General features: G+C 35.9%; 1 long non-coding RNA gene across 1 annotated transcript; it reads left to right on the forward strand.

The window, feature by feature from the left end:
* The first annotated feature begins 517 nt into the window (after nucleotides 1-517).
* Nucleotides 518-2870, forward strand: LOC310727023. The gene is made up of 2 exons (XR_014533915.1): nucleotides 518-723; nucleotides 2755-2870. It is a non-coding gene; the product is annotated as an uncharacterized lncRNA (long non-coding RNA).
* The last annotated feature ends 14396 nt before the right edge of the window (nucleotides 2871-17266 follow it).

Below are 17266 nucleotides of genomic sequence, written 5' to 3' on the forward strand. Positions count from 1 at the left end.
GCACAAAAGGGTGTGTTGGCTTTTCTGTGGGCAGATTAAGAGTTAGTGAGACATCAGCACTAATAGAATAAAATTTTTTAACCTGGGCAGAAACGTAGTCGTCCACCATCACTTCAAGGTTATCTAAGGAAGAAATGCCAGTGCGTCCCCTGACCCATTAGAATTTCAAAAAGTGACAGTTTAGTATTTGAAGATGGGGTCATTCTCATTTCTGTGAGTACTGCCGGGAGAACAACAGTCCATTTTTGTCCTGTTTCAATGCAAGCTTTAATAACACGTTCCTTAATGGTTCTGTTATTTCACTCTTCCACTCCAGCTGACTGTGGGGGATAGGGAATATTAAAGTAGCAATCAATTGCTAAGCTTTTAGCCAAAAGTTGTGTTACGTTAAAAGCAAAAGTTGTGCCGTTATCACTTTCAATGTTTCATAAAATATTAAATATCATTTAATATCTGGGCTATATTTAGCTATATTATTCAATTGATGATAAATTCAATTGATTTGTTTTTTGCGTGTTTTATATGATCGAAACAAAAATGTTATATATTAACAATAACATAACTTTAGTTAAAAAAATAAAAATAAAAATAATTATCGCTTGTGCAGCTCACAGAGTCTCCCATTGGCTCCTGTGCTCCCGCCTTCTCATTCTAAAGAAACGGTCATCACTCACTACACTGAAGCACCTGACCTGACCTGGATAACCTGACATCTCTGTCACGGTAAGAAATTATCTTTTGTTTTAAATTAATTACATGTTACTGTTTGCTTTAATTTAATGTATACTTTTGAAAAATTTGTGGTAATTAAAGTTACATAGACGATATATCGAAGGTAAATGTGGAGAGAGAACAGGTTTACCTCAGAGATAAACACCTGTGGAAAACGGAATATTCTTAACGATTGGCAAATAACTAGGAAATTGTCTACTAAAATGTAGAAATAACGACTTTTCAAACCATTTTCCACAGTGTTTCCTCCATAAAGTGTCCTCATGATAACAGGAGGGTGAAAAAGTAAAAGCACTGTGGAGTAATCTTTTTCTTTCACTACCTTTATAACGTGTATATACAATACACAGAGAAAAGCTCTGAGGAAATTGTGACAAAACTTAACATTAGTTTAATGTGATTTAAGTGAAATAGGTAGAGATGATAAAAAAACCTTTCATATTTTTATAATTTCAAAACATTACTAAAAATATGATACGTTATGATTACGTTAAAGATAATGTAATTTTGTGCCATTCATAAAGTCAGTCAGGCGCACATTTACGGAATCACTTTCACGGTATTTTTATGTCAATCACGCTTCGGTCTGTGCAGTCAAGTCGAACACTTGCTGTGTTAGCTCCACTAAGGCTTTTTAACGACAAAACATTGTTATAAGTAAGTAACTTAAACTAATGTTACAGTGGTCAGTTTAAATTCACGGTCCAAAGTGAACCAGTACGAATTTAATAATTGATTTGTGTTCAAGGCCCCCAGTAATTATTCTAAACATTAATCACAACAAAGCCTGAAATTCACCATATTGATGCATTTAACTTTTTGCATGGTATTGTGTAATTTTAACATCATTTACTCAGATCAGTTAACAGTTTGGGCAAATGGTGGATTAGAAGGTGCTTACAACCTTGTGATTTTTGTCTTTTTTTTTTCTTTGACTGTTAGTCTTACGCTCATGTAACTTGCATGTATACAAATACATTTTGCCCGTGGATTGTGCCCTGGCTGATACAGTAGCATGCTTTACTTTATATAAATTTTTTTGCTTTACAGGTAGCCTGAAGCAGAACAGTTGGCTGAAAACTGTCAGTAAGAACGAGCTGGAGAAAGCACTTGGTAAATGGTTCACAAATGCAAGAGACAGAGAAGGCAACCGTGTTTTGAGAGCCCAGCGGGACAATGATCGGAGGGCAGTATAGCCGGAAGTGTAAGTCATATAACCTATAGCTAGGGCTGCACAATTAATAATATTTTATCCCGATCACTGTTTTTGCCTCTATTAAATTAAAGGAATACTCCACCCTGAAATGAAAAAATATCATATAAATTACTTATCCTCAAGGCATTCTATACAGTGGCTGAGATAGCTCAACACGCTGCAACTGAAGAAAACACATACAAATAGAAAAAAAACACGTTATCAATTTGACAACACCCCACAATGCAACCAAACACAGAAACACACTGCAAATCCTTACAACACAACCAAACACAGAAACACGCTGCAAATCCTCACAACAGTGCAAATTAATTGGTTGTGTTGTGAGGATTTGCAGGACGTTTCTGTATTTAGTTGCGTTGTGAGGATTTGCAGCACGTGTTGTTTAACTGATGATGTTTTCTTAATTTGCTGGTGTTTTTTCTATTTGCTATGTTTTCTTCAGTTGCAGTACGTTGAACTTTCTGGTCCACCGTGATCCTAGGTGTGACTTACATCTTTCAGCTGATCAGAATGATTGTTCTAATCACTGGCTTTTGGCAATAGCCAAATATTCATTTACGAGGCAAGTTCAGACGCAAGGTTGATATTTTAATTGTTACATTCATAAGTTTTGGATTCCATGACTGGTCCCCCGGCATAAGTTATTACTGTGTGAGGCAGAGGTGGGAACAATTCCCTGAAGAGATTCTTGGATATGTCTTAATTATATTGATGCATGTTTTTTTAGATGCTGCTGTGAATGGTAGTATTTTAAAATGTACTAAATTGCCTTTTCTGTCTTCTCTTTCTTTACTGTTTTGTAGGTGTGCAGCCAAGGAATCTGCATAGACCCACCAGTGAACTATTCTACTTTAGTAATTCTGTTATTCCTGTTTCCTGGTTTTTTACTTGAATTAATTTAAATTAAATGTGATTTACACATTCTGAGTTGGTCATTTCGTTTTCACAGTTCAAATACTCAACCATGTAATTTTAAACATATAGCAGCTCATAAAATCAACTGATATTAGTTCTTTGTTTGGTCAGGCACAGTTTTACATTGTAACTGAGGTTTGAAATGGTTTGACAGTGGATTTTCCATAGTAAGATTAAGAACACATTAAGTTTACCCACAGAAATCAATGATGAAATTAATAAATGGGACCCAATTCTCACCCACTGTGGTCCCATAACAACCCATAAAGGGGCCATTTGTGGGTTGACCCATGATTAAGTCATGTAGCCCACTTTGGCCCCATTTTTAACACCTATTTGGGACCCAAATGGGCCCATATAAAGAGCACCTATACAAGCCCATCTTAGAGCCCACAATGGACCCATCAGTCACCCTTCTGGGCTAACACACATGGGGCCCATGTGGAGCTGATGGACAAATTTCTCTGGGCCCCATTTGGGTTGCCCATGCAGGGCCCAAGTGACAGCCCATCAAAAACCAGACCAAGTGGAAAGGGAGTAAGGCCAGGAACATTGGAGGTGGGTTTAAACTGTTCTATCATGGTGTGGCTGGAAAGAGAAATAATGTAGGGGTGATTCTGAAGGAAGAGTACGGTGAGAGAGTAGTGGAGGTGAGGAGAGTTTCTGAAAGGGTGATGAATGTGAAGCTGGAAGCTGAAGGGATGATGATATATGTCATCAGTGCCTATGCTCCACAAGTTGGCTGTGAGATGGAGGAGAAGAAAAGATTCTGGAGTGAATTAGATGAAGTGGTAGATGGTGTACCTAGGAAAGAACGATTGGTGATTGGGGCAGACTTTAATGGGCATGTAGGTGAAGGGAACAGAGGTGATAAGGAGGTAATGGGTAGGTGTGGTTTTAAGGAGAGGAATGCGGAAGGGCAGATGGTGGTCGATTTTGCTAAAAGGATGGAAATGGCAGAAGGAGGATCATAGGGTGACATATAAGAGTGGAGGAAGGTGCACACAGGTGGACTATGTGCTATGCAGGAGATGCAACCTGAAGTAGATTGGAGACTGTAAGGTGTTGGCAGGGGACAGTGTAGCTAGACAGCATCGGATGGTGGTCTGTAGGATGGTTTTGGAGGTGAAGAAGAAGAGGAGGAGAGTGAGGACTGAAACAAGAATAAAATGGTGGAAACTGAAGGAGGAAGAGTGTAGTGTGAGGTTCAGGGAAGAGGTCAGACATGGGCTAGGTGGTGGTGAAGAGGTGTTGGATGATTGGGTAACTGCTGCAGGAGTGATGAGGGTGGCAGCTAGAAAAGTACTTGGTGTGACATCTGGAAATAGAAAGGAAGACAAAGAGACATGGTGGAGCAATGAGGACGTGCAGGAGAGCATAAGGAGAAAGAGGTTGGCAAAACACAAGTGGGATTGACAGAGTGATGAAAAAAGTAGGCAGGAGTACAAAGAGATGCAGCAGCAGGTAAAGAGGGATGTGGCGAAAGCATATGAGGAGCTGAGGCATATGAGGAGCTGTATGAGAGGTTGAACACTAAGGGAAGAGAAAAGGATTTATTCCGATTGGCCAGGCCAAGAGACCGAGCTGGGAAGAAAGTACTGCAAGTTAGAGCAATTAAGGATGGAGATGGAAATGTGTTGGCTAGTGAGGAGAGTGTGTTGAGAAGGTGGGAGGAGTATTTTGAGCAGCTTATGAATGAGGAAAATCAGAGAGAGAGAAGATTGGATGATGTGGAGTTGGTGAAGCAGTATGTGGATAGGATTAGTAACGAGGAAGTGGGAGCAGTGATAAAGAGGATGAAGAGTGGAAAGTCGGTTGGACCAGACAACATACCTGTAGAAGCGTGGAGATGTTTAGGAGAGATGGCAGTGAAGTTTTTAACCAGATTGTTTAACAAGATTCTGGAAGGTGGGAGGATGCCTGAGGAATGGAGAAGGAGTGTGCTGGTTCCGATCTTTAAGCATAAGGGAGAAGAGCACTACAGGGAAATTAAGTTGATCAGTCACACCATAAAGTTATGGGAAAGAGTAGTGGAAGCAACAGTATGGTTTCATGCTGAGGAAGAGCACCACAGATGCCTTATTTGCTTTGAGGATGTTGATGGAGAAGTATAGAGAAGGACAGAAAGAATTGCATTGTGGATTTGTGGATTTAGAAAAAGCGTACGACAGAGTGCCAAGAGATGAGTTGTGGTATTGTATGAGGGGAATGAAAGTCAATAGGAGTAAGACAGAGTACATTTGTGTAAAGGTGAGGGAGGGCAGTGGAGTGGTGCGGTTACAGCGAGAAGAGGTGGAGAAGGTGGAAGAGTTCAGGTACCTGGGGTCAACAGTGCAAAGTAATGGAGAGTGTGTTAGAGAAGTGAAGAAAAGAGTGCAGGCAGGGTGGAATGCGTGGAGAAGAGTGACAGGAGTGATTTGTGATAGAAGAGTATCTGCAAGAATGAAACGGAAAGTTTATAGGCCTGTGGTGAGACCTGCGATGTTGTATGGTTTAGAGACAGTGGCATTGAGTAAAAGACAGGAGGCCGGGCTGGAGGTAGCAGAGCTGAAGATGTTAAGGTTTTCGTTGGGAGTGACGAGGATGGACAAGATTAGAAATAAGTTTATTAGAGGGACAGCCCATGTATAATGTTTTGGTGACAAGGTGAGGAAGGCGAGATTGAGATGGTTTGGACATGTGCAGAGGAGGGACATGAATTATATTGGTAGAAGAATGCTGAGGATGGAGTCACCAGGTAGGAGGAACAGAGGGAAGCCAAGGAGGAAGTTAATGGATGTGGTGAGGGAAGACAGATGTAGAGGACAGGGTGTTGTTGGTGTGAAAGAGGCAGATGTAGAGGACAGGGTGGTATGGACACAGATGATCCGCTGTGGCGACCCCTAATGGGAGCAGCCGAAAGAAGAAGGAGATAAGGGAAAAGTCATTGTTATGTCAAAACATGGTATATCATGAAACCTTTTTCGTTCATTGATTGCACTTTTAAAAATTCTTAATGAAATGATTCTTTTGAATATAAAAATTCATATTTTTTATATTTGCTATTCAGTCTGCTCCAGCTCTAGGTCTTCTGAATTATGTTAAGCCTTTTCACCTTTATTTGCACGAACGTGGTGGTACGGCTGCGGGTATTCTAGCCCAGGAGGATGTTGACAGATATCGCTCTGTTGGGTATCTTTCCAAATCTTTAGACAACATAGCAAAAAGGTTGCTTGTGTGCAGTGGCTGAACAGAATAGAAGATACTTGCATATTTCTTGGAAGGCAAATTAAGTACAATTTACCAACAAATTTCCCAAACATTTGTGAGTCATGACAATGGGTCTGTAATTTAGAAACATGGCTTTTCATATTACCGCTATTGAAATAACCTCCCTCTCTCTCTCTCTCTCTCTCTCTCTCTCTCTCTCTCTCTCTCTCTCTCTCTCTCTCTCTTTCTCTCTCTCTCTCTCTCTCTCTCTCTCTCTTTCTCTTTCTCTTTCTCTCTCTCTTCCTCTCTCTCTCTCTCTCTCTCTCTCTCTCTCTCTCTCTCTCTCTCTCTCTCTCTCTCTCTCTCTCTCTCTCTCTCTCATTTCAGCTGGATGTCCCGACAATTGCTGCTCTCATCATTGCCTCCTGGACAGAAATATCTTGCTGTATGTTGAATGATCATCAACTCAACCCTGCCAAGACAGAACTGCTCATGTTTTCAGCTGACCTAACTTTGGTGTTATTGTTGACACATATATAAATCGCACTGGCCCGATCCTGCAGATTTGCCCTGTACAACATTAAGATCAGACTCTTTTTTTGGGGCCATGCTACAGAACTCCCTGTCCAAGCTCTTGTTCTCGCCAAACTGGACTGTTGTATTGCTCTCTTAGCAGACTTTCCAGCATTTACTACCAAGTCTCTGCAGCTAATCCAGCCTATGGCACTGAGACTGATCTTCAACAAGCTGAAGAGTGCACGTCACTTTTTTATTTTTTTATATAAACTGCTGTGTCGACTAACTTGGATTTGGTATGTTGCTTTGGAGAAAATGTCATTGTAAATGTATAAAGGTATACAGCAATTGCCATTTAATTAATGTTTATTTTGCGGGCTCACATTTTCTATAATTGGATTGTTCATTTAACTCGACATACAGTGCTTCTGTTCAATTATTAATACTGTGAAATGTGCAGGTTCCTTTTATAAGTACAGGATTTAATTCCTGTCCAAAAATGTTAAACTGTAATATGTCTGGAAAATGAAACTATTAAGATGTATCTAACAAACATTTGTCTGTGTATTATGAATTGTGTATATTTTTATACATATTTATCGTATTTCTTGATTATTGTAATTAATGAAATCTGTATAATACAGTAAATGCCTCCTACATCGAGAGGGGTCAGCTGAGGTGGCTCGGGCATCTGTTCCGGATGCCTCCTGGATGCCTTCCTGGGAAGGTGTTCCGGGCGCGTCCCACTGGGAAGAGACCCCGGGGAAGACCTAGGACTATGTCTCCCGGCTGGCCTGGGAACGCCTTGGTGTCCCCCCGGAAGAGCTGGAAGAAGTGTCTAGGGAGAGGGAAGTCTGGGCATCTTTGCTTGGACTGCTGCCCCCGCGACCCGGCATCGGATAAGCGGGAGAAGATGGATGGATGGATGGACAGTAAATGCCTTTAAATTTACAGAGATTAAATATACAAACATTTTACAAATATGTGCTTTCTGGATTTATTTCATTGTTATTGTACATGAGGAAAACTATTCTTTTACAGTAAATTATTGTAAATGGACAGATCAGTTTTATAAAATAACAAATTGAAATCTTAAATTCATGGTGATTGACAGTTGGTTGTGTTATTTGACAGAATTTATCTGTTTTTCTATAGTTTAAAAATTATTTATCAACAGTAATGTTCTGTAATTTAAGTACTTTTGACCATAAAGTCTATTCTGTATTTTTACAGTTTTTTTGCTAGCAATTTTGTAAAATGGTTATTTCGGTAATTTAACGGATTATCTTTGGAAGCCCTGCTGCCAGTCTTTTTACGTTTTTTTTTTTTTACAGATTTTATTTTTTCACAGTGTACCAAGGTCAGAAAAATATGAATTTTCATGAATCATAACTTCATTAAAAAAATGTTTGACCTTTACCATGAAAATATGAGTAATTGTATAAATCATATATAAATTATATGATCATGGAAAACCTTTAAAACATTTCCATAAGTGAAGGAAAACAAAAAAGTACAAATCACGTTTTGACAAAAATATGACTTTTTTTTTTTATAAAATGTGATAGTTATTGTGAAAATACGAATTTTCATATTCATAAGCACTATTTAATGAAAAACTTAAAAAAAACTGCAAAAATTCAATGATAAATGTGAAATTACCAAGTTATTGTGAAAATATGAATTTTCATATTTATGAACGTCATTTAATGAAAAAACGTTAAAAAGTGTAATATGCAAGCAAGTATAATACCTTTTTTTTTTTTTACAGATTTTTTTTTAACAGTGTACTAAGGTAGGAACAAAAAAACAATTTTGACCTTTACCATGAAAATATGAGTAATTGTAAAAATATAAATGATATGATTATGGAAAAACTTTTAAAAAGTTCCATAACTAAAGGAAAAACAATAAAGTACAAATCACGTTTTAACAAAAATATGACTTTTTCATAAAATGTGATAGTTATTGTGAAAATACAAATTTTCATATTCATAAGCACCATTTAATAAAAAACTGTTAAAAAGTGCAAAAAGTCAATGATAAACGTGAAATGACCAAAATATAACAATTTATACTCATAATTTCATTTAAAAAATGTTTACCATTATCACAAAAAATATTAGTAATTTTTAAATTATGAATTTTCATATAGATTAGCATAATAATAAAAAAGACAATAAAAAATTGCAATAAGTGCACGAAATGTTGTCATGACAAAATATGTTTAGACAGAAATATAAAGTTTTTCATAAAAATAGTTATTTTAAAAAATATGAATATTTCTATTCATAAGCACAGTCAAGTTTATTAAATTGATTGTGAAAAATATGACTTTTTATTAGCATTTAACTAAAAACCATTAAACTTCAAAGCATATGAGAAACAATTTTTTTTTTTTTTATAAAAGGTGTATTATTTTTATTGAAATTTATAATTTCCTATTCATAATCATAACTTCATAAAAAAAAAAACATTAACCTTGACTAAAAAAAAAATCAAAATAGTGACATTTTGACAAAAATATGACTTTTTCATAAACAATGTGATAGTTATTGTGAAAATATGAATTTCTATATTCATAAGCATAATTGTATAGAAAACCATTAAAAAGTGCAACATGTAAGTGAGAAACTTACATGAAAAAACATGGTCTGAGAAAAATATGAAATGAATTGGTAAAATATACATTTTCATATTCAAACGAATAATTTCATAAAACTGTTAAAAAGTGAATGAATAACGTGATATGACAAATCGAGTTTTTACAAGTTATTGTGAAAAATTTGACTTTCATATTCATACGCATTATCAACTAAAAGCGGTTTTTCAAACCAAGCATATTTGCACAAACAGCCTGCATTTCCCCATGATAATTTTTACATTTGTATGATGAAATATGAACTAACAAAACATTTTCTGATCAAAGTATGACATTTTTAATAAAAATATTATAGTTTTTTTTTCCAAAATATAAATTTTCATATACATAATAAGTTCATAAAAACTGTTGTAAACTGCAAAAACTGAATGAGAATGGGCTGGAAAGCCATAATTAATCGAAAACATAACAATAGCACATAAAAGCCTGAGACTTGCGGAATCGCATTTTCAGCAAATATGAAGCTAATTCTTGACAACACGAAGTAGGCTTTGCCAAATATGTGCTATTGTTATGTTTTCGATTAATTATGGATTTCCAGCCCATTTTCATTCTGTTTTTGCATTTTACAGCAGTTTTTATGAAATTATGATTATAAAAAAAATATATATATTTTTGAAATAACTATAAAATTAATATGAACAATAACATATTTCGATCAGAAAATATTTTTTTATGTTATATTTCATCATAAACATGTATAAATATTATGGGAAAATGCAAGCTGTTTGTGCATATACGCGCCTTTCGAAAAACCGCTTTCTCTTTGTCCTAGAAGCCTGAGACTTGCGGAATCGCATTTACAGCAAATATGAAAAATCATCTTGACAACACGAAGTAGGCTTTGCCAAATATGTGCTATTGTTATGTTTTTAAATAATTATTTAATTATTATTTAATTATTTAATTATTTAATTAATTATGGCTTTGAATATGAAAATTTATATTTTTTAAATAACTAATATTTATATGAAAAATTTCATATTTTGATCAGAAAATGTTTTGTTATTTCATATTTCATCATAAACATGTAAAAAAATCTTGGGGAAATGCAGGCTGTTTTGGGCTTGGTTTGAAAAACTGTTTGGTTTAAAAAAACATTTTCTCTTCGTTCTGAAAAGCCTGAAACTTACTGCGCTTTTAACGATTTGTTTGTGAAATTATGCTAATGTATAAAAAAGTTCATATTTTCACAAAAACATTATGAGAATTTTACTTTATTTAATGAAATTATAGACATGAACATGAAATGTAATATTTTAATAAAAACTAAACATTTTTTTAAAAGAAAGTCAGATTTGTTTCAAACCATTATCACTTTTTTGTTGAATATTTTTTATAAATAGAATTGCACTTTCAAAGGTTTTTAGTTAAATTATGCCTTATGAATATGAAAAGTCATAAGCATAATTTAACTAAAAACCGTTGAAAGGGCAATTATAATTATAAATTATAGTTTTTACAAGATATTGTGAAATTATGAATATGAAGAGTCATAGCACGTTTTTCATTGAATTTTTGCACTTTTTAAAAAAAGTTTTACTGGTTCAGGGTGAAGGTTGGACTGCATCAAGGATCGGCCCTGAGCCCTTTCCTGTTTGCAGTGGTGATGGACGAGGTCAGACAGGAGTCTCCCTGGACAATGATGTTTGCAGATGATATTGTGATTTGTGGTGAGAGTAGAGAGCAGGTTGAGAAGAGCCTGGAGAGGTGGAGATATGCGCTGGAGAGAAGGGGAATGAAAGTCAGTAGGAGTAAGACAGAGTACATGTGTGTGAATGAGAGGGAGGGCAGTGGAGTGATGCGGTTGCAGGGAGAAGAGGTGGAGAAGGTGGAGGAGTTCAGGTACCTGGGGTCAACAGTGCAAAGTAATGGAGAGTGTGTTAGGGAAGTAAAGAAAAGAGTGCAGGCAGGGTGGAGTGGGTGGAGAAGAGTGACAGGAGTGATTTGTGATAGAAGAGTATCTGCAAGAATGAAAGGGAAAGTTTATAGGACTGTGGTGAGACCTGCGATGTTGTATGGATTAGAGACAGTGGCATTGAGTAAAAGACAGGAGGTGGAGCTGGAGGTAGCAGAGCTGAAGATGTTGAGGTTTTCATTGGGAGTGACGAGGATGGACAAGATTAACTCAAGAAATGAGTTTATTAGAGGGACAGCACATGTAGGATGTTTTGGTGACAAGGTGAGGGAGGCGAGATTGAGATGGTTTGGACATGTGCAGAGAAGGGACATGAATTATATTGGTAGAAAAATGCTGAAGATGGAGCCACCAGGTAGGAGGAAAAGAGGAAGGCCAAGGAGGAGGTTCATGGATGTGGTGAGGGAAGACATGCAGGTAGTTGGTGTAAAAGAGGCAGATATAAAGGACAGGGTGGTATGGAGACGGATGATCCGCTGTGGCGACCCCTAATGGGAGCAGCCGAAAGAAGAAGAAGAAGAAGAAAAAAAGTTTTACTGAAATTATTCCTTTCTATATGAAAATTTATATTTTACCAATTAATTTCATATTTATATTAGAAAATTCATATTTATGTCAAAACATTTCATGAAACCATTTTCGTTTACTGATTGCACTTTTAACGATTTTTAGTGAAATTATGCTTTTATGAATATGACCATTTATACGTTTTCATTGAATTTTTGCACTTTTTTTTCATAAAATTATTCTGATGAATAATGGGAATTTATAATTTTACAAATTAATTTCGTTTTTATTTTTTGTTATATTTTTCTCAGACCATGGTTTTTAATGTACTTTTTTTTGCTTTCATATAGCACTTTTTAACTGTTTTTCATTAAATTATGCTTATAAATATGAAAATTCTTATTTTGACAATAACTATCAAATTTTTTTGTCAAAATATAATTTGTATGGTCACTTTTTAGTTTTTTTGTTTCTTAATGGCAATTTTTTAAAATGTTTTTTATGAACATGTGCTTCTGACTATTAAAATTCATATAATGACTATTATATTTTGTTATGTAAAAAAAAAAATCATATTTTTGTCAAACCATGGTTTGTTATGTAAAAGATTTTCATTCACGGATTGCACTTTTTAACGTTTTTTTCATTTGATTGTGCTTATGAATATGAATATTCATATTTTTTACAATAACAATTTTTATGAAAAACCTTATAGTTCTGTCTAAAAAGATTTTGTCATGACAACTTTTCATGCACTTGCAATTTTTTTATAGTTTTTATTGAAATCATGCTAATGTATATGAAAATTCATATTTTCAAAATTGTTTATATTTTTAATAAAGTTAAACATATTATTTTTAATCAAATTATGATTATGAACATGAAATTCAATATTTTAATAAAAACAATAAATTTTGTATTCAAAAATTCAATTTTTTTAAACCATTGTTTATCACGTTTTGCATTGGATTTTTGCACTTTTAACGGTTTTTAGTTGAATGATGCTTATGACCATGAAACGTAATATTTTTACAATGACTTACAAACTTCTTCATATCACGTTTTTCATTGAATTGTTGCAGTTTTTAACAGTTTTTTGTGCAATTATTTGGATAAATATAAAAATGTACATTTCACCAATTAATTTAATATATATATATATATACGTATATATATATATATATATATATATATATATATATATATATATATATATATATATATATATATATATATATATTTTTTTTTTTTTTTTTGCTTGCATATTGCACTTTTTTAACAGTTTTTCATTAAATTATGCTTATAAATATAAAAAGTCAGATTTTTACAATATTATATTTTCAATGTCATTTTTGTCAAAATATGATTTGTATGGCCACTTTTTTGTTTTTTGCTCCTTGACAATTTCTTAAAGGTTTCCTGTGAACATATGCTTCTGAATATAAAAATTCATAATTTCATAATAATTTTCATAATCATATGTTGTCATATCACTTTTTGCGTAGAATCTTTGCACTTTTAATGGTTTTAGTAAATGATTATATGAAATATAAAAAAGTCCTTACATATTGTAAATATTCTATAGACACTGAACAGACAAAGGAATGTGTGTGTACCAGTGTGAGAAATGTGTGTTAAATTTGTAATCTTAAATACCAGTGTAGATTTATTCATTGTGTAGCGTCTGGCACATGTCATTTAGACTTCATGTCTTGGGAATTTCCTTTTAAACCTTGACATCTGCTTTTCAATCAGAGGATCAGCACCACGGCTTACACTTTTATTGAGAGCTTGTATACTACAGTGTCATACCCCCCCGGAAGACTGATAACACAAGCCAGTCTCTATACCTTACACACACACATACACACACCCATACACACAAACACGCACCCACACCCACACCCACACACACACACACACGCACACGCACACACACACACACACACACACACACACACACACACACACACACACACACACACACAACCCCTCTCTGGTTGAATTCACAGGGCCCCTTAAACCATAAAACAATTCACTCTCTAAACTCGGCCCCAGTACGTCTGTTTGTGACACACACATATACAGACACAAACACACCAAAAGGGAGCATTCTTTTATTATTTAAATAATAAATAGAATGTCCCACTTCACATGACACAATCATACATCTTGTTTGTATCTTCTACTATAAATAAAGCGTGTTTAAGTCTACGTCAATAATAGTTACACTTTAAAAGGTTTAGTAATATACGTCTGTTTTAATGTGTCTCTTCTTTTGATTTTAAAGTTGATTTAAAATGGACTTCTTTTTATTCTTTCTTTCCTAACATGGGTGCATTGCATACACATTTACATTTACATTTACATTTGCGGCATTTAGCAGACGCCCTTATCCAGAGCGACGTACAAAAGTGCTTTTAAATCACTAGTAATTAATAAATCTACACTGGTATTCTAGATTACAAACTTAATATAAATATAACCCTTGAATTCTACAAACTTGGAAAGTGCTAATTTAAGTATTTCGGGAAGAGGTAGGTCTTCAGTCGTCGCTTGAAGATAGTCAGGGACTATCTGTACGGACATCTAGGGGAAGTTCATTCCACCACCTCGGTGCCAGAACAGAGAAGAGCCTTGAAATATACTTACCTCTCATTCTAAAAGAAGGTGGTACCAGTCGAGCAGTGCTGGAGGATCTCAGACAGCGTGGTGACATCAGAATATAATGTTGTACCTTAAGTTATACCTTAAATACTGGTCCTGGTACATTGTACATCTGTTTTAATGCTGTCTTTTCTGTTAAGGCTTGATGTCAAAGTCGACATAAAATTATCTTCTCTTTATATTCTGTAAGATGAAATTTTTACATGAATATTATAATATTGTTTAATTATATGTATTTTGTTATAATCAGTGTATGTATGAAATTTTTCTTTTCTTTGCTGAACTGCAATAATCGATAAAGCTTGCAATGTAGAGCGTGATCAAGGTTGCATGTCTGAACACAATGCTCTTGACCGGGCATTGTGCTCTCAGCTAAGCAAAACAGAGAAAGATAAAAGATTATCTTTGTACAGAATGGGAAAACATCTCTGTGCAAAGTGCATCACTAGGGCAAAGTGAACTAAAACAGAGCGAGAAACAAATGATTAGTTTTATTATGGAGCAAACCAATCAGTATAATATTGCAAGGTCGTAATAAGAGAATTAATAATATTGTCTTAAACAGCGAGAGAAAACAATTGATTATATTGCAATGTTGTAATAATAATGTGGTCTCAAAGGTTGAATAACAGCATAAAAGCATGGTGAGAAGGGTTTATCGATGCGCTTCTCGGTGCAGCATTGTCTGACTGATGAACGTCTGTTTGCTCTCTGCAGAGGGCAAATAAAATTGTCTATTTTATTCTCATGTCGACTCTCTGTCTCTTTTCTGATTAATAGGACTAGAAAGCAAATTTTGAACTACAATTTTGAACTACTGCATGACGCCATCTAACGACCCACAAAACCCAGGCCCATACGAAGACTATTTAAAAACTATGTTTCTGGAAGGATTAAAACCAGACCTCTGTAGTCGTGTAAAAACCTCCTGTGTGGGGGTGGGGACTGCCAGCCTGGCCGAAGTAAAAAGACATGCCACACATCAACAAGGACTGATAAAAGCTACTACACGATTCTGCTGACGATGTTCCTTTTAACTTCTTTGACCTATCAAAGAAAAATTTGTTCACAAAAGGGTTTACAGCAGCAGCACAGTACTACACAGCCCAACGTCAAACCTGTCAAACAAATAACATATCACAGGGTCAGAGAGTACAGCAAGCAGGGCATCCCAGCCCGTATCAAAGAAAAATTGGTTCACAAAAGGGTTTACAGCAGCAGCACAGTACTACACAGCCCAACGTCAAACCTGTCAAACAAATAACATATCACAGGGTCAGAGAGTACAGCAAGCAGGGCATCCCATCCCGTCTAAACCATTTGAACATCTCATGGTCGATTACATCGAATTAACACCTTCCATGGGAAAGAAATACTGCATAGTCACTGTAGAAATGTTCTCAAAATGAGTAGAAGCACTCCCCACCGTTAAGGCAGACGCACAAGGGGTGGTAAAATTGCTACTAACAGAAATAATACAACGATGGGGAATCCCTGCAAATATTTCTAGCGATAACGGATCCCATTTCGTGAATGAGGCAATAAAAGCAGTGGAAACGTTCCTCCAAACGTCATGGAAACATCACTGCTCATATCACCCACAGTCTGCAGGGGCTGTGGAAAGAGAAAACCAAACAATAAAACAAAAACTAGCTAAAATATGCGAAGAAACGAATCTTTCATGGCCAAAAGCTCTGCCAATTGTTTTGATGTAAATGAGAATGAGAGAAAGAAGAAAGTTGAAATTATCACCTTTCGAAATATTATTTGGAAGGCCTCCACACATGGGCTGGGAACCCAGAGCTGCAATATTGCCTGACTCTACAATGTGTGAACATGATTTTATGTCATATTGTATTGGACTAGACAAGGTTACTACGAAATTAGAAAACGGGAAAGTCAAAATAACAGTGAGCTTCCATAATGTCACAAAGGAAGACGAGGGTCGTTATTATTGTGGTTGGTGGACTAGCGGTGCAGACACATTTACAATCAATCCAGATAAATGCTTTGACCCCGACCACTCCAACATTAACTGACATGTTTGCTGAAAGAACAATAGAGGAACAAGAACAGGCATGGTTTGAGAAAACACTACTATTACCTGCAGAGGATATAGTACATGCTTGTTTACGATGCGAGGGAAATCACGCATGCATGCTCTCAGTATTACAAAAACAAGCCTTAGGAATAGATCAAGAATGTTGGTGGTGTCAAGAACTTAGTCGATTAATGAAGGCTGCCCCTTTAAAACGATCTCAGGAAAACGAATTAGCAGGATATATTCCATGTGACATGCACGAATTGTTACGACTAGCAAATGCTATAGCAAAGAATGTCATCTTAGAGAAGAACAACACGTGCCCATCTACTACCCATAGCTCACCCAATGGCCAATTATAGTACCCATAAGGTAGAGCGAAAATGGCACGTGAGACCAGAAGTGGCTGAAACATGTATTTGTCAACACTCCCCTGATAGGCAGAACTTAAGCGAAGATACTATCGAAGTAGGTTGGTCTACCTGTCATACAACCATTCAAATGAATAACATTTCTTGTATAGGTCCCAACGGTCAGAACTACACCTGCCCATTCGACAAGAATGATATGATGGACTCCACTGCAGCCTCAGTGTGGGTGTGCGGTCAAAACGCCTATCACTGCCTCCCTGAAAATTTTGCAGGGAGCTGTTACCCGGCGTTGTTAAGTGTAGGCACAACTGTATATGTAGCACAGGACCTGTCAACTGAAGAAAAACAGGTAAAGCGTGACTTGTCAACTATGCCTAAATTTTACCAAGTTTACTAAACTATGGGACCCCTGGACTAGCCATGGGGCGATGACAGGGTGGTCATTAGTCTTGGGAGGGGGCACCGCGGCAGCCCTATTAAAGATAAATGGACTTGCCTGGCAAGTGTTAAGGTTGGCCAACGAAACAGA

Source organism: Silurus aristotelis (genome assembly GCF_946808225.1).
Source record: "Silurus aristotelis genome assembly, chromosome: 5".
NCBI lineage: Eukaryota > Metazoa > Chordata > Actinopteri > Siluriformes > Siluridae > Silurus > Silurus aristotelis.